At 44.3% G+C, this 23672-nt stretch overlaps 1 long non-coding RNA gene and 1 pseudogene across 2 annotated transcripts; both read left to right on the forward strand.

Moving 5' to 3' along the window:
• The first annotated feature begins 6246 nt into the window (after positions 1-6246).
• Positions 6247-21312, forward strand: LOC136663003 (uncharacterized). 2 transcript variants are annotated; one of them, XR_010795000.1, is made up of 4 exons: positions 6247-7392; positions 8370-8605; positions 17855-17962; positions 21007-21312. It is a non-coding gene; the product is annotated as an uncharacterized lncRNA (long non-coding RNA). The 2 variants fall into 2 exon arrangements; XR_010795001.1 differs by having other exon boundaries at positions 20949-21035.
• A 1754-nt stretch (positions 21313-23066) lies between these two features.
• LOC136637240 (5S ribosomal RNA) lies at positions 23067-23185 on the forward strand (annotated as a pseudogene).
• The last annotated feature ends 487 nt before the right edge of the window (positions 23186-23672 follow it).

Consider the following 23672-nt stretch of genomic DNA (forward strand, 5'->3'; position numbering starts at 1 on the left):
GCCACTGTGTTTTTGGAAAATCACACGCAATTTAATGTGCCAATTTCTTTACATTTCCTGAATTATCTTGCCCCTGGGGTGGGGTGACTTGCCACACCATTGGCATCCTTCTGCATCTCTACAATATTTGATTCCTTTACTCTGTATCCAGATTTGTGCCTGTACGTTTGCGTGTCAGAGGTTGGGTGTGCAGCGTCTCTCTCATTCTTGGAGTGTCTTACTCCCGTAGTCAACAGCTTCCACTGTAGTCTTCGGTACAAAGTTGTTCCTAAGGTGAGCTGCTATTCTTTTATATAGGTACTCCGGGGGATTTTGGCCTTGGCTAGTCTGAGTGTGAGATTCAGGTCGTCTTATAGTGTTTCAGAAAGGTGACTGTTTTAAAGGGCTGCTCCTAGCTCAACACCGATGAGTTACTGTACTTGATGATTTGATTTCCCAATATACTAATGCTAATATTGGATTAGACAGACAGGGCTGTTTGAAAGTTATGGCCCAATCTTATTGAGCTTTTCCAATGGCAGAACTTGTGATCCACCGCTGTTAAGTGCCACAGCAACACTGTCAATGTCGCACCCTTGTCATGCACGTTGGAGCTGTCACTGACTTTCCCATCCCCAAGCAGGGCAACTTTTTACAGGGTCTGTGGGGAAAGAAATCTGCAGACAAACCAGAGGCCAGCAGCCTGCTGTGGGGTCACTGGCAATAAAGGCCAATACCATCCTTTTTTCTCTGTGCCTACTGGGCTCTGCAGCAGAGAGAAGGCAGTCAGGCAGGCAAGCTGCAAGACTGTTGCTAGCAGATTCCAATGGAGCGGGGCAGTGCTGAGGCACCCACTCCTAGGAGGAAAGCCCAGACAGGCACCCAGAGGGGTGGGCGGATGCACAAATAATAGCTGCTGTTCTTACTCAGGTGTTCAGGTGGCCAGTATATGGGATGGGGGAGATTTGATCCCAGTTCCCCCCACCTTTGCCGCTCCTGGACACCTCTAACAAGATTTCTTAGGGAAAGGCTGGACTGAATGGGACCAGGCCTGACCAATAGCTTTCTTGAACAGGAACTCTCCAGCCTCTCATGAGAAATCCACTGTAAATAGAGACGTAACTAGAAAAGAATCCTGTGCCTGGCAGCAAACTCAGAGATCTTCTTTCCAGAGGGGAAAAAAATGTGCTTTCAAATTTATGGTCTGAGCAAAAAGAATGACAATTTGTGCAGGAGAGATGGAGAAAAGGGAAAGTGAGCAAGTGATTTATTAACCCATTTTTGCCCAGCCAACAGGTGTGCACACCAGGGATGTGTGGTGCAGGTGTGGCAAGTCAGGCAGAATCACCCCATCTTGGTCCATGGAAGCACTGCTTGCTTACACACAAGGAGGCTCTCTTTACACCGGAAGAGGCTCTCCTTACACCAGTGTAAGGAGAGCCTCCTCAGGTGTAAGCAGGCAGGGAAGCTGCAGTGTTTTTCCATGGACTATGATGGGGTGGTTCTGCCTCACCTGCCACACCCTGCACCACACATCTCTGGTGTACACATTTAGTCCCTGTTGCATATATGCAACGTTGGGCAGAAATTTCATGAGGTTTGTGGGTCTGCTGGGCCTAGGAACTACATTTCCAAGCAGGCCCTGCTGTGACCTGGGCCTCTGACCTGACAAGAGGGAGACGCCTTGCTAGAGGATTGGGAAAAGGAGGGAATCAGAGGGCCTGAGCCAAGGAGAGAGGGAAGGCCTGGGAGCAGGTGTGTGAAAACCCAGCAAGGACTGGAAGTAGCAGGGTTCTTAATGGAGGGGACAGGAAGGAAGAAATGGAGCTGTGGCCCTGTGATTGCACAGGCTGCACTAGGGAAGCCCAGAAAAGAAGCGCCTCCTGCATTCTCCTTCTGCTCCTGTGAAGTGGACTGGCAGCCACAGGCACTTGGTTAAGGGCCGTTTGGGTTCTTATCCCCCCCCATCGTTGCCAGTCCCCCTGCCTTACCTGACCAAAACCATCTGTTCTCATGAGCCAGATAGCAGGGTGATTGCTGGAACCACCAAATGTCAGTGCAGAGGCAAAGCTCCTCTCCCAACCCTCTTCCCAGCCAAGAATACGGCTGCATTTGTTGTTCGAATAGCAGGAAGTGAAGTTGCTAGAATGCTTCCATCGCAATTCAATTTACAAGCGACAAATATGGCATCCAGTCGCTGAACTCAAATGCATGAAGGTCACTATTTTTCACCACAATATGTTTCTACCATTAGAAAGCATGGAGGCTGCCGTGTTTTCTAGCCTTAAGCTTGAAAGAAAACAGCTAGCTTGGCAAGCATCCTAGAGGATGAAAATTGAATGCAACCCTAGCATGCTAGAAGGAGGACAAAAAAGGCACTCTAGCACAGCGATTTTCAACCACTCTGCCTTGGCACACTGGTGTGCGGCGGATGGTCCACAGGTGTGCCACAGGACTTTGGGAGTCTTAGTAGTGTACTTAAGGTTCACCAGAGAACTCACACACAGGAGAAGCACTAAAAGTGCCAGGAGTGTGGAAAGGGCTTCAGTCATAGTAGTAGCCTTATTAGCCACCAGAGAACCCACGCAGGAGAAAAACCCTATAAGTTCCAGGAGTGTGGAATGACATTCAGTTGGAGTGGTAATCTTATAACCCATCATAGAACCCACACAGGGGAGAAACCCTATAAGTGCAAAGAGTGTGGAATGACCTTCAGTTTTAATAGTGTACTTAAGGTCCACCAAAGAACCCATACAGGGAACAAGCACTATAAGTGTCAGGAGTGTGGAAAGATCTTCAGTCATAGTGGTAGCCTTATTAGCCACCAGAGAACCCACACAGGGGAGAAACCCTGTAAGTGCTAAGAGTGTGGAATGACCTTCAGCCTTAATAGCGTACTTCAGGTCCACCAGAGAACCCATACAGGGGAGAAGCACTATAAGTGTCAGGAGTGTCTGACATATAAGTTGTCAGGAGTGTTGAATGACCTTCAGTCAGAATAGTAATCTTACAAGACACTGAACCCAGATGTGAGAATCCTTATAAGTGCCAGGAATATGGAAAGGCCTTCTGTCAGAGTGGTAATCTTATTAGATACCAGATAATCCACTCAGGAGAGAAACCTTATACATTTTAGGAGTATTAAAATTGGTTTTGTGCTCAGTCAGGCAAGAAAAGTTGAGTTCCTTGTTTGCATCAAATAACTGATGTTTGAAAAATTCCTGCTATTTCTGCAGTGTTCTTTTGAAATGTTAGTTAAGTATCTTGCCTTGTTTTGCAAAAAATAAAATTTGTCAGAATTGCCCTGCTATTATTTGCTGGAGTCTATGGACTGGGCTTTGTTGTATACATTTTGCAGATACATCAGTGCATTTACTTTAGTGCATTTGAATTTAATGGACTTGAAGCATTAGTGGAACCCCTTCCTATTATTAACTTGAGGATTCACTGTACTATCAACTTTGTTTTCCATCCTTATTAGGAAATGGTATAACAGCCTTTATTTTATTTTATGTTTCAAACATAAAATTCAAGGTTTCAAACATATACAATAAAAAAAGAAGGAAAAGGGGGGGAAAGATGGAGAGAGAGAGAGAGAGAGAGAGAGAGAGCACAAAGGGAGAAACATATGACCAATCTCTTTGAAGGACTCAAACTGCATCATTATCTGCAGCCACAGCTCACTCTGCTCCTTATGTCATTTAAGTCAGGGGTCTAAAGCAGCCCTTCACTGAAAGTTCTCATTCTGGGACATCCATGCATTACCAGCATAATCCATACATGTGTGGTGGATGTTCAGATGCTCAATTAGGTGAGGAGCCCTGGCATGGCAGAGCCCATGGGAGGGAGGAACAGAGGGTAAATTGTACCTAGGCCCAGGATCAAAGTGGACCTAGGAGCCAATGGATGGGCCTTGGAAATTTCCTAGGATTTTCCTGTTTCAGCCAGACTTTTTCCTATCTCATCCGTTTTCCTATCTCACCCAGACTTGCTGCCTACGTGGGATCCCTGCAGCTCTTACAGCTTGGTCTTAGCCACTGCTCATGCCGCACTATCTCCAACCCAGCTTCCTGCAAGTCTTGCTGGGGATGCTACTGAGGGCCTCAGAGACTGCAGCCACAAACCATATACACTGGGTTGAGGAATGCATACATGACACTCCTTAATACAGTATCAAATTGAGAAAGTGGCTGCCTACAGTAGCTCCTTGGCTTGTGGATCCACTTACCATGAAGGTGTGCATAGGAGCTCAGGGACACAGCTGCAGGAGTACAGCTGCTGCAGAAGTAAGTTTTGATACCTGGAAATTTCCTGAGAGCTCCGCTGGAATGGATCTTGTGGAATGCAAAAGATGGCGGTCCGGCTGATTGGGAGGTCAGGTCTACTGGGCAGGTAGACCTGGGCTCAGGAGACTTTTCCAGTTGCTGCTACCTGCCTCTTTCCCATTTTATGCCCCCCCAACCTGTCCCATGTGTCCCATCTCCCTCTTCCCCCTGCACTGTTTAGCCCCCTTTTCCTTTTGGAAGGGGGCCAAAAAGAAACTTTGTATCCCCTGATAAAATTCCTCTCAGAAGCCCTGCTGCAAACCAAATTGTCTAGCTTTTAGAATACTACCAACATTCATGGCACCTGCAAGGCCCTGCTTTGCCCATTCACAGAAAGCCATTCAAATACTGTGTAACATTGCACTACCTCCAGCATTCATTCCCTTCCATTCCAAAATCACTGAGCATTGCAGTATCAATTCCTTGATATGGCTACTACTGAATCCAGTCGTTTCCAGATAGACACCAACACATGCCTTGGAATCAGGGTATCTGGGTCACTCTGTGGCGTATTCTTATGGATGTAGTTAATGTAAGATTTGTGGAGGCAGGTAAACTAATTTTTGAAATGTCTCCTTTGAAAGTCATTAGAAGAAATATCTCCTCCCCCCAGGAAGTGAATGCAACAAAATGCAGTTGTGTTAGAAGGCAAAGTAAGCAGAAGTTCCCTAGCATTTCTGAGAACATTCTCTGTATAGCTTTTGCAGCATTTTTTTTTAACCTAAACACTGCAACATAAACACCTGATCTCATTTTCATTCCTGAGAAGGAAGCTGTCAGATCTAACTATTTCAGAATGCTAATTCTCCAAACCATGGGGCTTCCCTAAATCCTGCTGCAACAATGGCCAGTTTATTCTGGGGTGGTTTTGGAATTGCCTCTGACTCCTGCTCATTTCCCAATAATTACTGATAATTGCTTTACTCCAAACAAAAAAGAAAAAGAAGAAAAAAATAAAAGAAGAAGCACAACAGACCCTTTCAAAAACCATGGAAATCAAGTTTGTCCAGCAGCAGACCTTTCCCTCCAGAGGTGAGAGGAAGTTGGCTTGGAATTATGCTGGGCTCAAGAGTTGCTTTCTAACTGATTTTGATAGACATAAAGAAGGAACCGGCAGGACAATAACCAAGGCCATGTTCTTAACGAGCCCCAGGCATTGGACTGTGTGCAGACCTCATGCATTCAATGGCTTTCAAAGTGGATATTCCTCTTACCTGAACAAACTGCAACAACTATGGCCCAGTGACTCAGAAGACTGTTGGGCACATTCAGTGGCTCTTTTTGTGTATATATGGAATCTATATATGGAATCTCCAATATGTACCCAATGTGATCTCAGGGGTTGCGGCCCTCTTCAGCATGCACTTCTATATTATCTGTGCAGTCCTAGTCCTCACACTGAAGTGAATGGTGATGCTGTCATTGACACCACGGTTCTAAGTCCACATTGACCTTGAATCAGTCTGTATGGGTGAAACCCAGGGATGAGCTTCTTAAACCATTTGAATCCATGACCACACAGGCAAGCACTTATCATCAGCCGCCCCCTATCATTCCGGGGACAATAGTTACTGAGTAACAAGAAACAAAATATAATTTCCTCTTCTGGCACCTGCAAGACCCTGGTTCGTTGTTGGCAACCTTCAGTCTCAAGAGACTATGGTATCGCGCTCTGAAAGGTGGTTTTGGAACATCGTCTAGTGAAGCTGAAAAGGCCAATTCGGGAGTGACAATCCCTTCCACAACGGGAGCAAGTGCAGTCTGACCCTGGTCTGTCTCCCTGGCTATGGGCCTTCCTTCTTTGCCTCTTAGCCTCAGACTGTTGGCCAAGTGTCTCTTCAAACTGGGAAAGGCTATGCTGCACAGCCTGCCTCCAAGCGGGCCGCTCAGAGGCCAAGGTTTCCAACTTGTTGAGGTCCACTCCTAAGGCCTTCAGTTCCCTCTTGCAGATGTCCTTGTATCGCAGCTGTGGTCTACCTGTAGGGCGCTTTCCTTGCACGAGTTCTCCATAGAGGAGATCCTTTGGGATCTGGCCGTCATCCATTCTCACGACATGACCGAGCCAACGCAGGCGTCTCTGTTTCAGCAGTGCATACATGCTAGAGATTCCAGCACGTTCCAGGACTGTGTTGTTTGGAACTTTGTCCTGCCAGGTGATGCCGAAGATGCGTCGGAGGCAGCGCATGTGGAAAGCGTTCAGTTTCCTCTCCTGTTGTGAGCGAAGAGTCCATGACTCGCTGCAGTACAGAAGGGTCTCAATAATATCCTACCAACAGAGGTGGGTGACAAATACATCACTGCATGATTTACTTCTTCGGGCTTTTCCATTTCCAGTCAGGAGACATGTCCAAAATAGTGATTCACATAGAAGCTCAGGGGTGGTGTCTTCTGTAACGGGCAGTTATTGGACCTCTGGAAAATGACCACAGGTCAGTGGTATAGAGTTCATGCTTTGCAAGCAGATGGTCCCAGACTGTTCTCTTTAGATAGTACTGGATAGACCCCTGCCTGGAAGCCCTGGTGAGCCCTTACCAGACCATGATGAAATGATGAAAACATCATTGAACAAGATGGACCAATGGTGTAAAGGCAGCTTCCTGTGTTTGGATTCCAGAAGAAAAAAAAGTGCACATAATTTGTTAACCGAAAATTGTTTTTGGTTTCCGTTTTAATTCAGAAAAAAAGTGTGCCTGAAGTATGGGGAACATTGCCTTAAATCCCATCAATTCCAGCAGATCTTAAGCACACATCATTCTCACTTTCTTCAAATTATGCCCTATATAAGTTTGAATATGAACTTCCTCCAACCTTTTTAGAGACAGTGTGTCCCTGTTCATGAATTAACAGTCTTTGAGGCTTCTTATATTTCAGTACAAAGATGGAAGGAGGTGAAGAAGATCTGGTCAAGGATGAATTTGAACAGTGGAATAGAGAATGAAAGAAGAGCCCTGTTAGATCAGATCAAATACAGGTCTAGTTCAACATTCTGTTTTGCACAGTGACCAACCTGATGCCTCAAGGACACCTGCAGAGCGTGGAGGTGATGACCCTCCCCAACTGTTGATGCACCTAAAACTGCTATTTGGAGGTATATTGCCTTGGAACATGAAAGTTCCAATTATCCATTCTGTGCAATAGCCATTGATAAACCTGTCCTTTATGTAATTGTCTGGTCTCCATTTAAAACTAACGTCCCAGTCCAGCACAACTCCCCAGCACAGATAAAACATGACACATGCTGCATCCCACAGAGAAGTTTTGAGCTGCGAAGGCCTCCTTACGGTAAGGGTCAAGGGACCCTTGCCCCAGTGTCAGCATTCACTGTCTGCTAGGTCTACTCAGACCCGCACCAGCTATTTTGCCTGTGCAAGTCTGAATGTACCCAGATAAGTGGATTAAGCCTAGGAAGGGCGAATAGGATATCAGCAGAGCTGCTGCTGATACTGCCCCCTTCCCAGCCTTGACCCACACTTCTCCCCACCCTGATCTCTGTTTTGTTCCTGTTCCACCTCCTCCATTCCCTTTTCTTCCCACCACCACCACCCCCTGCCCACCCCTTGCTCTCATATACTGGTGCCAGGGCTTCTCCAGAAGCTGCTGATGCTCAAGCCAGGCTGCACAAAATGGAGGGGCTCATTTTGCGACCACCATAAAGCGCATTACACCATTGGAACACGCATTCTGGTGGAACAGTGGCTCAGTAGGATTGGGCTCTAAGAACCCAATCCTATCCAACTTTCCAGCACAGATGCAGCCATGCCAATGGGGTATGCGCTACACCTTTCAGTGGAGGGGCTGTCACAGAGGCCTCCTCAAAGTAAAGGACCATCTGTTCCCTTACCTTGGGGCTGCATTGTGGCTGCACCTCTGCTGGAAAGTTGGATAGGATTGGGCCCTTAGGCTGCAATCCTATCCACACTTTCATGGGAGTATGCCCCATTGTATTCAGTGGGACTTGATTCTAAGTTGACATGCATAGGATTGGGCTGTTAGTCTCTGGTCATCATCATCAGTACTAAATTAATTATTTGCTATGCTAACAAATATTTTCTTTTGTTTGTCCAGAATCAGTGGAGATTCTCAATGTCAAGGGGACATGTTCACAGCATATGACGCCTCTCAGTCTCCAAAATTCTGGTTTGTAGCACCTTCTCCGTTTCAGAGTGTCTCAGTACACAGGAAAGGCCTTGAAACCATAGTTCTGCAGCTCATGCACAAAGAGATCTCCTTTTTTGGAGTTTGTACCTCAGCAAAAGAGACACACAAGGACCTTGGATCTGTGATGATGCCTTTGTTTCAAGGTAAACACTGACAGACTTTAGATTTATGATACTGGGCCACAGAGTTTTGGTATTCTAATTGCATCAGTAAAAAAGCAAAAACATCAGGTAACCTTGAATCTAAAATTATGCTACATTATTGGAGCAGGAAGGGAGACTTACTTCAAATTAGTACATGTATCATGTCCAGTGCAATCATTTCAGGTTGCCACCTTTCCTGGAAGAGAAGGGATCACCTTTGATATGTAAATTGGAACTCATTTTAAATGCATGAAAACTTTAAATCCCCTTCCCCCTCCCTGAAAATCAACAACCCAAACCAGTTACTCTCATTCAAGGCTGGCCATGTGTACAGTTTCTAGGAATGTAATGCTTTGAACATTTCTGCTTCTGTTTAAATTTGAAGGAATATTGCTTTCAATTTTTAACCACGTTTCTATGACAACAGCAATAAAATAAATCCAAAATGTGCCATTTGTTTTAAAAAGGCAACAACCCAATGTGCCACAGCTGGATGGATTCGTTTTCTTTCCCCTTGACTTTTCATTTCTGAAGAACGTGAATATGATCAGCTGCTCCAGGCAAGAAGCCCCTAGAACTCTGCAGTTATTGTTATTATTTATCAACTGTTAAGCACTTGTGATGGGATCTCTCCCAGATTGTCATACAGGGAACAGATGGTTTATCTCAGAGTTGAGATTCTGGGATTTCAAAGATATAGCCCACATTTCCTCCCTGCATTGCTTATGTGAATCATAGCCAGGAAGAGGCCAGTGTTGTTCTGTTGCCTTATTCAAATTAAGTGCTCCAGAGACTGATACAAATTAGGCTGCATTGAATACTCTCAAGTCTCTCTTTTTTTTTCTTTCAAGAAAAGGGGGGATTCCCCCCAATATGTAGATAGTTCAAAATTTATCTTTTAAAATTATGTTGGGTGCCGCTCTTTTCCTAATTGTTTCTTCTTTCTAAAATTAACTACATGGGTGATTTCACCCAACCAGTGTTCACCTAGTAAACAGGATGCTATTATGGTACTTGTCATAGCCTCTCAGATGTGACTGCATTAGGATGTTACAGGGGTAAGACTGAGGGCAAAGGATAGCAGTTTAAAAATTAATCTTCAAAAACTCATTAAAAGGGGAGGTACATTTTGTCACTGTTGAAAATTCCAGAACAGAGGTTATACACCATTTTAAAATAGAGATCCATCAGATTGTGAGGGCTTCGTATGAGGAGATTGTCTACATCAGTGTTTCTCAAACTGTGGGTTGGGATCCACTAGGTGGGTCACGAGCCAGTTTCAGGTGGGTCCCCATTCATTTCAATATTTTATTTTTAATATGTTAGACTTGATGCTACCGTGGAATGTGACTGCTTTTGGGGATATGTTACAGACCTGTACTTTTAACAAGCTATTATGTATATTCTTTTAACAATGATAGTAAATCGGACTTACTCCTGGGTAAGTGTGGGTAGGATTGCAACCTAGGATTGGTCAAAATTTTCCTGCTTGATGGTGTCACTTCCAGTTATGACATCACTTCCAGTGGGTCCTGACAGATTCTCATTCTAAAAAGCGGGTCCTGGTGCTAAATGTGTGAGAATCACTGGTCTACATGGATCATAAGCACCATCGGATCAAGCCACAAGGCTACATGGATCAAGCCACATGGATCAAGCCACAAGGGTATCATTTTAAGGTTAGGAGTAATCGATGCACCAAACCGAGACTTCCATGTACTTTAATTTGAATCTGCACACTACACAGGAAGCATTGTGATATTATTTATTTATTTATTTGCAGAATTTATATCCCGCCTTTCCACTACAGAAAAGAGCACTCAAGGTGGCTAATAGTGTCCTCCTGTCAATATTTGAGGAACCCTAGCAGACAAAGTCACCCTGTTTTGAAAGCCCATGATTTCATTTAGACAATAGTATTGGTTATAGAGCAGTGGTTGGCAAACATTTGGTGAAAAATTTGGCAATATCATTGTGGAAAGAAACTGCATTATAGGTTACTATCAAATGATATAGCTCATTGGTGGAGCACAAGTTTTGTATGCAGAGGGTCCTAGAGTCAATCCCCAACATCTCCAGATTGGGCTGAGAAAGACCTCTGGTTGAACCTCTAAAGAACTGCTGTCAGTCAGGGTCAGTAGAACTGAGCTGGATGGATCTGACTCAGTATAAAGCAGCAACACATGACTAAGGGCGCAATCCTAACCAGCTTTTCAGCACTGGCATAGCTGTGCCAGTGGAGCATGTGCTGGATCCTGCAGTTGGGGGGCAGTCGCCGAGGCCTCCTCAAAGTAAGGGAATGTTTGTTCCCTTACCTCGGAATTGCACTGTCCTCATGTCAGTGCTGGAAAGTTGATTAGGATTGCGGCCATAATCATATAACATGGACATTCTGACCTAATGAGAGCTCCCACAGCACCAGCTCCCATAATGCATTAGGTAATATCAGGGAAAGCTTTCTACCTGGAAGTCATCTTCTTTCAATACTTTGTGTTTCATCAGCTGCAGATTAAATATTAACTCAGCGATTTTCAACCAGTGTGCCAAGGAAGTTTGGGGAGGGTCATTTATTAGCAGGGCCACTGGGGGATGTGAGCCCTCAGCCAGCAGTGTGTTGTGCCTTGTCAGTTATTTAAAAAACTGATGGTGTACCTTGATAATTTTATCGCCCTCTCAGTGTGCTGTGAGACAAAAAGGTAGAAAATCACTGTATTAGCTCCTAGGAGGTCAAATGCAGAGAAAGTCTCTCTGCCCTAAGAACAAAGCAGCATGGCTATTTGATTATACTCTAGCAAAATGGGCAGAGGCAATTTCATTAGGTCTCTCTCCCTCTCATGGAACAGAGAAGTCAGGAAACCGAAAGAAATACTGTGGGCCTTTTTCTCCATACAATGGCTCACAGACCGCACATCATTCAAAGCCCTTCCGCCTTCCCAGCCTGCGCGCTCAAGCATGCGTTGCAGAGTAGCCCCCGGGATAAAAATGCCAAAAGATCATATTGAATCACTGCTGCTCTTTTCTCTCACAGTTCAACCTTCTGGGGTCTGACATGTTGTAAACTCCACTGAACAAGTGCCAAACCACAAAAATCTGCTCCTGCTGGAGTGGTGACATTTTGCTGTGAACTTTTTAACCATCCACAGCTCAGGGCTGGGAACCAAGTTACCAAGCTCTTTCCTGACTTTGCATTTTGTTTTTGTTTTCCTGGATTACTTGGCCAGGGGTGTGTGTGTGTTTTCAGGAGGAAATTTCATTGGCATTGCCCTGTGCTATTAAATAAAACATGGCACCTATATGAATAGAAAGCATTTCTCTTGCACAAAAAGGAGCAGATGAGAATACAGGGGGGAAAGTTTTTTTCCTCTCTCTTCCGTTTCCTTCATTACATTGTTCCTCAAGATCTTCATAGAATCACCTCCTGAATCATCCCAAACTTACCTGCACTGTCTGACTCTTCTCTATGACATCTTTCAATATTTTGGACCTCCATGCCATCCTCTGTACGGTCTGTTTAAAGTCAATCATGAGTCACTCAGAAATGTCTATTCTTAGCCACAGCTAGGGTTACCAACTGACTGTAAAAAATGAACTGGCCTGCTCCTGTGTCTTTAACAGCTGCTTGGCATGAAGGAGTCAACTGATGAAACTTGGTCACCAGGAACATAATGCATGCTTAAGGCCAGACTAGAGACACCCTTAGGGTCACCATGGTGTTGTTTTGAATTGAGTTGCAGCCACTGGGACTTCTTTTCTGTCGTGATCTAACACATGATCTAACACAATGGAAATGGATCTAGCACAATGGAAAGAGAATTGCATTTTAAAAACACATTCCAGTGCTCTAAAACAGTGATTTTCAACCTTTTTCATCTCATGACACACTGACTAGGTACTAAAATTGTCAAGGCACACTAACAGCTATTTGACAATTGACAAGGCACACCATGCTGTCAGTGGGGGGCTCACACCCCCCATGGCTTTACTAATAAATGACCTTCCCCCAAACTCCCACGTCACACCTGCAGACCATTCATGGCACACCAGTGTGCCATGGCACAGTGGTTGAAAATGGTTGTTCTAAAAGATGGGGCTTCTAGGAATCTCTCAATCCTAATATGCATCACAGACCAGCCCATTTGGATTCAGGTTCTGTCAAGCACAGAAAAGAACCAGCCAAGCGGCTTTATGTGTTGGAAGAATAATTAATAATTGTGGCAAAATATAGCAGTTTCTTAGGCCAGCAGATAGCGATGTATTCTGCATGAGCAGGGGATGCACAAAGCTGTCAGGACTTAACATACTCAGTTGCTTGCCAATTGCCGAATGATTAATCATTGTTGGGTGAGGCAGAATCAAACAATGACTCCTATAAGATACTTTCATGTCATTTCCACCTAATGGCCAAAACATAAGATTAATTTGTTTAGTCACGTTAGGACTGAGGACGTAGCACTTGCAGGATAGATACCAGGCTTCAATCTGTGTGAACAGAAAACAAAACAAAATAAAATCCAGTTACTTTATTTTTTGTCAAAGCCTCTACACATTATAACTTCTGTGCCTGGATGAGCCATCTTAGATCACAGATAAAGTATTTATAGCCTCTCACATGACATCAAACACACTGTAATTCAGTGGAGAGAGTTCATATTTTTCCCTGCAAGCTATCAAGTGCTGAAGAATGTAGCCATGCAAAATCAAGAGCTGTATGTACCCATTTGAACTACCCTAGTGGTAACTAGCCAGTCTGATCAGGAAACCCCTTCCTACTCTACACGTGGACATCAGTGGCACCATAAGAGTAATAAAAAAAAAATCATGCTGGTCTCTGTCACAATTCCCCCTCTTTTGTTCAGGGAAAATATCATGCTGATTTTAGTTGTTACTCTACTGCAGGGGTCTCCAAACCCCAGCCCAGGGGCCAGATGTAGCCCATGGCAAGCCTCTATCCAGCCCGCGGCCAGCCTCTTGTCCCCTGAAAGCCTCTGGCCCACTCAACTGAACATGACCAGAGCTGTGCTCTGGTTGTGTCTGGAGGGTGTTCTGAGGGCCAGAGAGGTTGAATGAATGAGCCCATTCATTCATCTATTCACTCACCTAAGTTCCATCTTTAGGAACTTTAAATGTTGTATTTAAATTCTTTTTCTGGCCCTCAACACCACGCCAGATATTTGATGCGGCCCTCTGGCCAAAAAGTTTGGAGACCCCTGCTCTACTGCATGCCACCCATTCAAATATTTGGCAGAAAAAGGTATTGAGGAAGTCAGGTTTGAACGGTAATAACTGATGTCTTATCAGAAGTGAAGAAGCAATGGTAAAAGCCAGTAAAGTACTAGGGAGTTTATGGAATGATCCTTTAAGATAGGAACAAGGAAGCTGAGAATCAGTGTCAGTATCAGTATACAGTCCTTGAAATCTGCAGAACAGAATAGGAAGACATCCTGGCTTGATGCTTCCAGGGCTGGCCCATCTATGAGGCTGACTTAGGCAGTCATCTCAGGCAGCGGACTGGCAGGGGGTAACCACTTCTATTTATCTCCACTGTTCCTCCTATCACTGCCTGGATTGGAAAGGGAAGAGGGAAGAGAGAGGAAGAGGAAGTGTAAAGAAGAAGAGAGTGCCTCAGATACTCTACATCAGGGGTGCCCAAACCCCGGCCCTGGGGCCACTTGCGGCCCTCAAGGCCTCTCTATGTGGCCCTCAGGGAGCCCTTGGCCTCCAATGAGCCTCTGGCCCTCCAGAGATTTGTTGGAGCCCACACTGGCCCAATGCAACTGCTCTCAGCGTGAGGGCAACTCTTTGGCCTCTCGAGTGAGCTGTGGAATGAGGGCTTCCTCCACTGCTTGTTGTTTCACGTCTGTGATGCAGTAGCAGCAGGAAAGGAAAGGCCAGCCTTGCTTTGTGCAAGGCCTTTTATAGGCCTTGAACTACTGCAAGACCTTCATTCATTCATATAAGTTCATCTTTAATATATTCATTTATGTAAATTTATTCAAATTTGAAATGTAAATTAATTTGGCCCCTGACACGGTGTCAGAGAGATGATGTGGCCCTCCTGCCAAAAACTTTGGACACCCCTGCTCTACATCCATGCTTCTTCCTCTCCATCCCTTTTCCAATCCAAGAAGCTGGAGGAGGAGGAAGAGGAGCAGGCAAATCTACAGGCAACGAGGCAGCATTGGACGTATCTCAGGCAGCAGGTGGCCTTGGACCAGCCCATGGCAGCTTCCAAGTGTGAATAGCATTACATACAGAATCTTTTCTCTACATTCTAAAACAAGAAGTCAGGCCCATAGAATTCTGTTCCAACTTTGTGATGCTATGTTGTGGATTCATGCTCTGTGATCACCAAAACACAAGAGAACTAGGAGCAAACAGCTTCATCTTTGTTTGCTTCAGTTTTATGCTTCTTCCTATCCTGGAAGCCAGCCTGGCAAATTGGCAGTCCCAGGCCAGGGCTAACATATCCCCCAGCATTTCACAAATGAAAACAGGGACAACCTTGTACACTTCCACTGTTATGAGAACAGGGTTTCTGAATGCCTCTCCAAGGCCATCTCCCATTTTACTTACTTGACCTGGCCTAACAGCAGCAGCTACACCAATAAAAGCAGTGATCTGGAGGCCTGGAGAGGTCTCCCCCTCCTTCATCCATATACGGAGATAAATGTAAAGAGAAATACTGTGTTCACCTCATTAGTGTAACTCCTGACAATTGATAGGGTTGTACAGGTACAGCAGAAAATGAAATGTAGGCGCACTACATAAGTTGAACTGTTTTCAACTAGTGCTGTGCTCATTTGAAAGATCAGAGGGATAATTATGGAGTGAACTCCTTCCATATATTCATCATAAAATTATGGCTGTGAACTCAGCTTTCCTGGTTTTATATAATGAAAGGTTTACTTCAAAGGTGGAGGGGAACAGCTGAAGGTGGCTACATGCATACTACTTTATGCCCCAATTAGTGATGCATGAACCCTGCAAAGTTTTGGGTTTCACCTTGCACCCTTTCTTGTAATTTTTGCCCAGGTGCTGATATGATTGACCCTGATGCTTTTCAGAAGTGCTTGGAAGTCTGCATGAGAATCCCATGGATACTGTACTGATTTTGTTGGAGACAAAGCAGGCTAGAAGAAGCATAACAAAGAGGCAATTTTCATGACACAGAACTGAGCATTTACATGGATGTGCTGAAGATCAATGCATGCAGCGTTCTGTGCACACATTAGATTGGTTGGTGGGGGAGGAGGATAGGATTGGGCTGTCAGTAACATATATCTTTCCCCTGATTCTTGTTCTTAAGCAAAAAAATAGTAGGGTTGCCAAGTTAGATGCATCCCCAAACCTGAGATTTCTGGAACCTGGCCGAGCAATTTCACCAGGCTGCTAAGCTTTGAAAAATGGGGAGAAAGCTGGTAGTAGCCCAGCATTAAAGCAATGGAGCCCACCAGTGACCCCCAAACGACCTGATATGAACCTCTGCCATCTATCTTCCTAAGGAAAAAGAAAAAATAAACTGAAGACATAGGATTATTTTTGGCAAACCGGCAACTCAAAAAAGCAGTGTTAGAAAGGACTTTTAGGAGGAGAAACAGAAGATGGAGGGGCTGCTTAGCCCTTCACTTTTGTGCAGTCCTCCAAATTACCTCACTACACACAGCTGTTTTTCTTCCCACAGGGGAAATGACTCAGGTAGTCATATTTTACTCTCTGTAAGTGGAAAAGCAGTAGGAACATGACCAGAGGAGAAGCATTATAACCCCTTTCAGTCATTCTAACCACTTCAGCATTCTTTGAATAGCAGTGTAAAAAATCTAGTTTCTAAATAAATGAATACAGTTCTTATCTCAACATGTCAACTTCTTGAAATGGGCTTTGGTGTAAAGGAAAGGTTAGGGGAAAATACACGAGATATGGTTGGGTTCAGATATGACTCAAAATTGTGGTTTGTTTGGTAACCATGGAAGCAGGAGGGAACTTATGATTTCATGAGGCTGAGTTCTGAACCAATGGGAAGTGGCAACAGTGAGCTGTGAGCCTATAGTTGACACAAACCATGGTTTCACATTATGCCTATATGTCAAAGGGCCCAGTCCTATCCAACTTTCCAGCACCGATGCAACCTCAATGCAGCTCCAAGGTAAGGGAACAAACATTCCTGTACCTTGAGGAAGGCTCCATACATGATGCAACGTACACCCCGTAGCATGATACAGCATATGCATCAGTGCTGGAAAGTTGGATAGGATTAGGCCCAAGTCTACTAAGATTTAATATGCCCTCAATATTTTTTCCTGCTGTGATCTGAACTGCTTTATTAAACCTGCCTTGAAAGTGTTTTGCTTGTGGAAATGACAACACCGCTGAGATCCTGCAAGCAGATTTCATCACTTTTGTGATTCAAAGTGGTTTGAGCATGGAATATGTCAGGAGTAGGCCAGGTGAGGTTCTGGCTAGAGTCCCATGCCCATCAGGAGACCCCACTTGGGCAGGCTGACATGTAAACCTTGAATACAGTGGCAGTGCCCAATGCATCATTGCCCACCTTGGGTGTCTACATAAATCGAGGACAGGTGGGGTAGAAATATATAAAATAAGCAAATAAAATCTTAAAGGGCTGCATCAAATATCTGGCACTATTTAATAACATTTTAAATATAAAATTTAAATAAATACATTAGAGATGAACTTAGATGAACGAATAAATGAATGAATTGGCTCTCAGTTCCAGGATTTCTCCAAGCACCAACACACACCACAGAATTAAAGCACACACTCAAATGGACTCCCATCCCCCCACCTCACAAGTTGCTTACTTACATGTACAATAGCTCTCAGAACCAGCACATCACAGCATGTTCTGAGGGCCGTGGAGGCATCCTGCACCCTTGGAAAGCCGAAGGCCTTCAGAGGGCCCAAAAAGTCACTTCTGGTTTTTCGAGAAAACCAGGAATAGATGTTTTTAGGCTTTTAAAAGGCGTTCTGAGGCATAGCCTCCCTGGACCTCAAAACACCCTCCAGATGCAACCACAGCACAGCTCCAGTCACATTCAGTCAAGTAAGCCAGCGGTTTGCAGGGGACCAGAGGCCTGTCACAGGTTGGATAGAGGCTTGCTATGAGCCGCATCTGACCGCCATGCTGGGGTTTGTGGATCCCTGGTATACAGTCTCCCCTTACCTTATATGAGCATTTTGTTCCAGAGTCAGCATGTAAAGCTAAAATCATGTTTTGCCTTGAAAATCCAGAAAAGACCTACTTTCTGGAAAATACATCTGGAAACTACAGTACAGGCAAGAACTGAAACCAACGGAGAGAACAACAGCTTCATTCTTCAATCTCATGCTCCTGCTCAGGTATGTACATGGAATGGCTTGCGGACTGGTCTGCGCGATTTGAATTGTTGTTTTTCCTCTTTTCTGTTTGCTGAACACGTGCCGTTGAATTCACGCAAGTCAGCCTTGCCAACTGTGGCACCTGTGTCTAAGATGAGGGGCAATTGTATTTATTTTCTGTTAACCGTTTGAGGCATCCTACTTTATGAGGTTCTGAGCCTCCCTTACTGTGAAGAAAAAAAGTGTCTTTAGGATTGTGACCCATCCCATGGTCAATATTTTATTTCTGCGTATTTCTGCTTAATTCAAGATGTGCAGGAGATGTGCATTTAACACTTAGTGCTAGACACTGCCTGGAGAAAAAGGTAGACAGTAGCATAGCTATTAGAAGGACTGCTGGCAGGAGGCCACAGATCCACAGGCCAGGAAAGCCATGTTCCTGATCTTGTATTTGAACCATATAATAACCTCCTGCTATATAGAATTCCTTCTGTATAGTTTAACTCATTTCTGCCTGGTCCACTGGTGTACGCATTTGGTTCCTGTTGCGTATATGCAACGTTGGGCAGAAATGGTTTAAGAGTGAGTGTGTTAGGCAATAGCGTAGCTACAGGAGAAGCATGGTAAGTGTTACAGGTGCTGCAATGCACCATGTAACTGGGCCCTCCCACTCACTTACTGCGCTGCCCCCCATAGCTACACTACCGGTGTTAGGATAGCGAGTCCCAATTCAAGCCCCCTGTTTTTCTTCTTGGGCACTTTCAGTAAATCTTGCCTCAATGATCCTTTTGCCACCAAATTGCATGGGCGTGCTATTGGCTGATACACTGGGTCCCCACGTGCGATTGTTTTCCCCCTGTATCTGTTTGTTGCTTGTGCTTTGAAAAATCACTGCCTGTACCAGGCCTCTCATGCTAACATCATCCCTAGTACAAGGAAAGTTTAAGTTTGTCTGGGTTCACAGTACTGTTGGGATGGCTGTCATATTAACGGAAAGGTTTTGTTTATTGATTTCAGGAGACTACATCAAACTTGTGAGAAATTCTTGACCTGCAAATTAAATTACGGTCACAGTCTTGACTTGTGCTGGAACAGGCAGGCAGAGTTGCCTCCACTGTATCCAGCTCCAAGTAGGTGCCAGATGAAGCGCTACTCAGAGCAAGGGGATATTTTCTCCCTTCCCCTATGTAGCATCCCAGTCACCCCTATGGGGCTACTGTGATCTGTGCCAGTGATTTCACGGGTGCAAATCCAAGCAGCCTGTGTAACACTGGTTGGGCTAGAGATGGTCATTAGGATTTGGCCTGTGCTGCCACAGCCAGTCTTCCTCCCTCCCTGGCCCAATCCACCTCCTGGTCTGCCCTCCCCCACCAAACCCCACTCCCCACCTCCATTCCTCCCTCCCACCACCTTCTCTTATCCCCTGCGCTGACCTTCCCAGGCTGGCACAAACTCACTGTATCTGGCTGTAATTCACTGTAACTCACTCACTGTAAACTCACTATAACTCACTGGGCTGGATCTGGCCTCCTTGGGCCAGTGGGGCCTCCATGACTCCTGAGGTGGTGTGATCATACTTTACAGCATGTTGGAGTCACCTGGAAGGCAGCAAAAAGGACTTGGGCCAGCTTGGGTTAGGATTGTGCTGCCCATTATGTACAGGGTGGGTATATGATGGTGGGTTCATCATACCTATGGGGCTCTCGCTCTCTGACATTCACATATGCTAGTGATATAAATAACTACAGTCATGATCTAGAATATTCAAAATGAGCTTTTTCTATATTACACAAGAGACCCTCACACATACTTAACATTCATTGTCATAACAGTAATCATGATGAATTCATTTGCCATGAATGTAGATGTATTAGAGACTCAGAAAGAGTTTAGTCATTATTGATATAAATGCATACCATCAGAAACCCCATATGTTTGAGGAGAGGAATACAGGCTTCCTGGCTTATTTTCAACCTAATTGTTTGTGACTGAATGGTGGTGACAGCAATGTTTATGACTAATTATGGCAACTGTGTTGATGAAGCCAATTAAAGTCCCCAGGTCTCCCCTAAGCTTCGAGTTGCACGGAAATGCCAGAAAATCCATCTTTTAAAGTGACTGCATCTTCTAGTGTTCTAAAGAGGAAATAAACTTATTTGATCAAAGCAGCCTGCTATGTTGGTGGTGATGCTTGTAACAGCTATATGACTCAATAAGATCTCATTGACAAAGACAAAGGAACAAACTTTAACACTGAGGCTTTTATACAAAGAGTTTTAATAGCTTTTTGTTCTGAAGCCATGTCCTCTCTCTCTCTCTCTCTCTCTCTCTCTCTCTCTCTCATTCCTGGTAATCTGTTCTGCATGACTCTTTTCTGTTTTACTACTCTACTAAACAGCTAAAGTTAAAATGCAGACCTTTTGAGGGATGACGTAGAAGCTTAGAGATACAAGCATGAAAAACAGAGTTGGGTATTGTCCATCACAAATACAACATGCGGCTTCAAAACCACCAGTAAAGAGTTTACCCAAAAAGTGAAGCAAAGATCTGCGGAATAAAAAAAAAACCCAAAAGAGAGTCATCAGAAAAAGATGACTCAGAATCCTATCTGCGCTGGGATGATATATAATTCCTTCTCCAGCTTTTCAAGGGCCTCATAACTCTATCAAGGGTCACAGGCTAGAAAAGGAACAATAATGATCCAGAATAAAGAAACCCTACAGGAGATAAATCAAAGTTGCACATGTTCATAAAGAAACACTTGTATGACAGCTCAAAGGGGAACTTTTCCCATAACCTATGCTTGGGGTGCCAATCGTTTTTTTATTCAGGATCACCAGAATGATATGCTCTGCGAGTGACTCGGTCAATTGGTGCCTGTTGATGACCAGAATAGTACGTTACTGTGAAGTGATTTGAAACATAGATCTTTTGTTCGTGGTTGTGTCTCTCAACTTTGAAAATCTTTGTTCTGTTTCTCAGTTCGCTTTCTTCCTGTTGGTTTCAGCGCCTCAGTGTGTCTTTCCTATGCCCCAAGCCTTCATCTGCTACTTTCTAATTGTTAGGCAAGGCAGACAAGGTGCCCCACAGGGAACAGATGGCATTCTGGAATCTACCAGCAAGGATCACTCCTGGAATAGATTTTCACCTTCCGGCTCCTTGTAGTGGTAATAAATGTTTCCTACCAATAGAAATTCAAAAGATATACCAAGTAACACAAATTATAGTTTTTCTCTGGATCATTAATCAGAAAAGCAACTTGATATAATGTTGAACACCCCAAAGAAAATACTGTACATAATGGGAATACACTTTCTGAAATTTATGCTTATTAACTTCAGAACAATATTGGATCTAGCTTGTATGATGTTTTAGAAAGTCTTATCAACAACAACAACAATAAAATAACCATTTTCTTTATGTATGTTTTCACCAAATAGGAAGGTAAAATGAATAAAAGTAAAAACAACTTATCTACAGACACTAATAAAGGTGTCACATTGAGTTTTCAGATAAAAATATATAGTGAAATGGTAGGAGAAGAAGTTTACTGGGCAAATTAAATATTAAAGTATGAGCACATAAAACATATTTAGCCAAACATGTCTTTCTAAGAAGCTTGAACTAACAGCCCAATCCTATTCCCCAGGTATATGATGCAGCTCTGCCCATGGAGCATATATTGCATGCTGTGGTGGGGGAGGCAACCAGAAGGCTGGGAGATAAATACAAAACTTTTTTACTTACCCCTTGGTAGGCCTTCTGAGGCAGCCTATGGGTCCCCTCAGACTCCTGCCAGCTATGTAGCTGGTGTCAGTTTGAGGAGAGGAAAGGAGCAGGGTAGGTTGGAAAATGGGGAATAGAATCCAGCGTGTACTTTTGCCCCTGAGATTCACCTCGTCCAGAATAATCCTCACACCCTAACCTCCCCTGTCCTGCCCCAAAGCTCCCCCAAACCACCCAAGGCCTACCGATGGTCCACCCCAGATGCCACCTTACCTGAACTAGTGGAGCAACTGGATGAGTCTGGCACACACGCAACACCACTGGCCCTTTCCACCAGTAGCGCCATCATGTGCCATGGGGGTGTGGTTTTCAGACCACAATGGGATCTATGAGGTAATGAGATCCACTGCCACAGACGGTGATAAATAGATAAGGTTGGCATCTTAAGCATCTTAGGAAGGGATGAGTGATGTGATACAAAACAGATGATGATGGCGATGATTTATAGGCCACTGTTCAACTAAAGTGTACAAAGCAGTTTTCATAGAATAAATCAAAAGATGGTTCCCTGTCCCCAAAAGGCTCATAATCTTAAAAGAGGCACTAGCAAACAGCCACTAGTGAAGACACTTTACTAGAGTGAATAGGAAGAATTGCTTTTCCGGTGCTAAACAGATGTGTTATAGTACTTTGAAAGTGACCCCTAGCCCAGTGAGCAAGAATAATACATACACCTCTTGGTATGGTCTTCTTGACATCCCAGCTCAAGGGTTGTGAGAGGCCTCATCAAAATGATGTTAAATTTCTTTCCTTATCATTGTTCATATCTTGAATCTGTTGATTGTGCTACTCTGACCATTCATCTTCCATCAGAGCAGTCATCATCATCATCATTCTTTATTTACGGTCACAGACCCAACATCATCAGAGCACTTAGAGTAACATGAACTAACCATGAGAGACATATCATTTATCTTTTTAAAGAATGTCTTGAAACATCATTGAACACATACACAAATTCTAGGTAGTTGTAATTTATCTCAGATCATTGATCCCTATCACAAAACATTATCAAAGTTCAAATGATTTTTCCTTTAAATGTATTAGATCTCTGTGATGGGCTCAACTGAATGTTCATGAGATGAAAACATATTTCAAACTAGTAGAACAGAGAAATAAGTTGCAATGTTGCCCTCTTCGGTGATAAATTGGTAGTTATAAGCCCTGTTCAGACCTATGTCCACACATGTAACAAATGTGGATGCCAGCAAGCCCTGCCCCCACACCAGTGAACTCCAGAAGCATTTGGTATATGGCAAATGCTGGTGCCATTGTGACTTGACTTCATCCCACACTGATCCACACCCTAACTCCCGCATAACATCAGAACCAGGGGACATCCACTAAAATTGTTACCCTGCACATGCCTGATCTCATCTGATCTCAGAAGCTAAGCAGGGTCAGGCCTGGTTAGTACTTGGATGGAAGACCGCCTGGGAATACCGGGTGCTGTAGGCTTATACCATAGTCTTTCGAGACTGAAGGTTGCCAACCATGACTGGTGAGAAAGTTAGAAGAGACAAAAGAAAGTTAGAAGAGACAAAAGAAAATATTTCTTCACCCAGCGAGTAATTAATATATGGCGCTCCTTGCCACAGGATGTTGTTATGGCACTTGACCTAGATGTCTTTAAGGAGATTGGACAGATTAATGAAGGAAAGTCCATCACAGGTTACAAGCCATGATGACTCTATGCAACCTCCAGGTTTTAGAGGTAGCCTTTCTCTGAATGTCAGATGCAAGGGAGTGGTAATAAGGTACAGGTATCTTATTGTATTTTGTGCTCCCTGAGAGCCCAATCCTGATCTTGGCGCAGTGACTTCGTGCCATTGTGCACTGTTGCAAACGTGCCGTAAGGCATGCCTGCAACACTTACTGCTGGGCTACCGCCCGTGCTAGCCCAGCGCTGGCTGGCGCTGGGCTAGTGCCGGGTTAGTGCGGGGCG

The sequence above is a fragment of the Tiliqua scincoides genome, chromosome 1 (assembly GCF_035046505.1).
Source record: "Tiliqua scincoides isolate rTilSci1 chromosome 1, rTilSci1.hap2, whole genome shotgun sequence".
NCBI lineage: Eukaryota > Metazoa > Chordata > Lepidosauria > Squamata > Scincidae > Tiliqua > Tiliqua scincoides.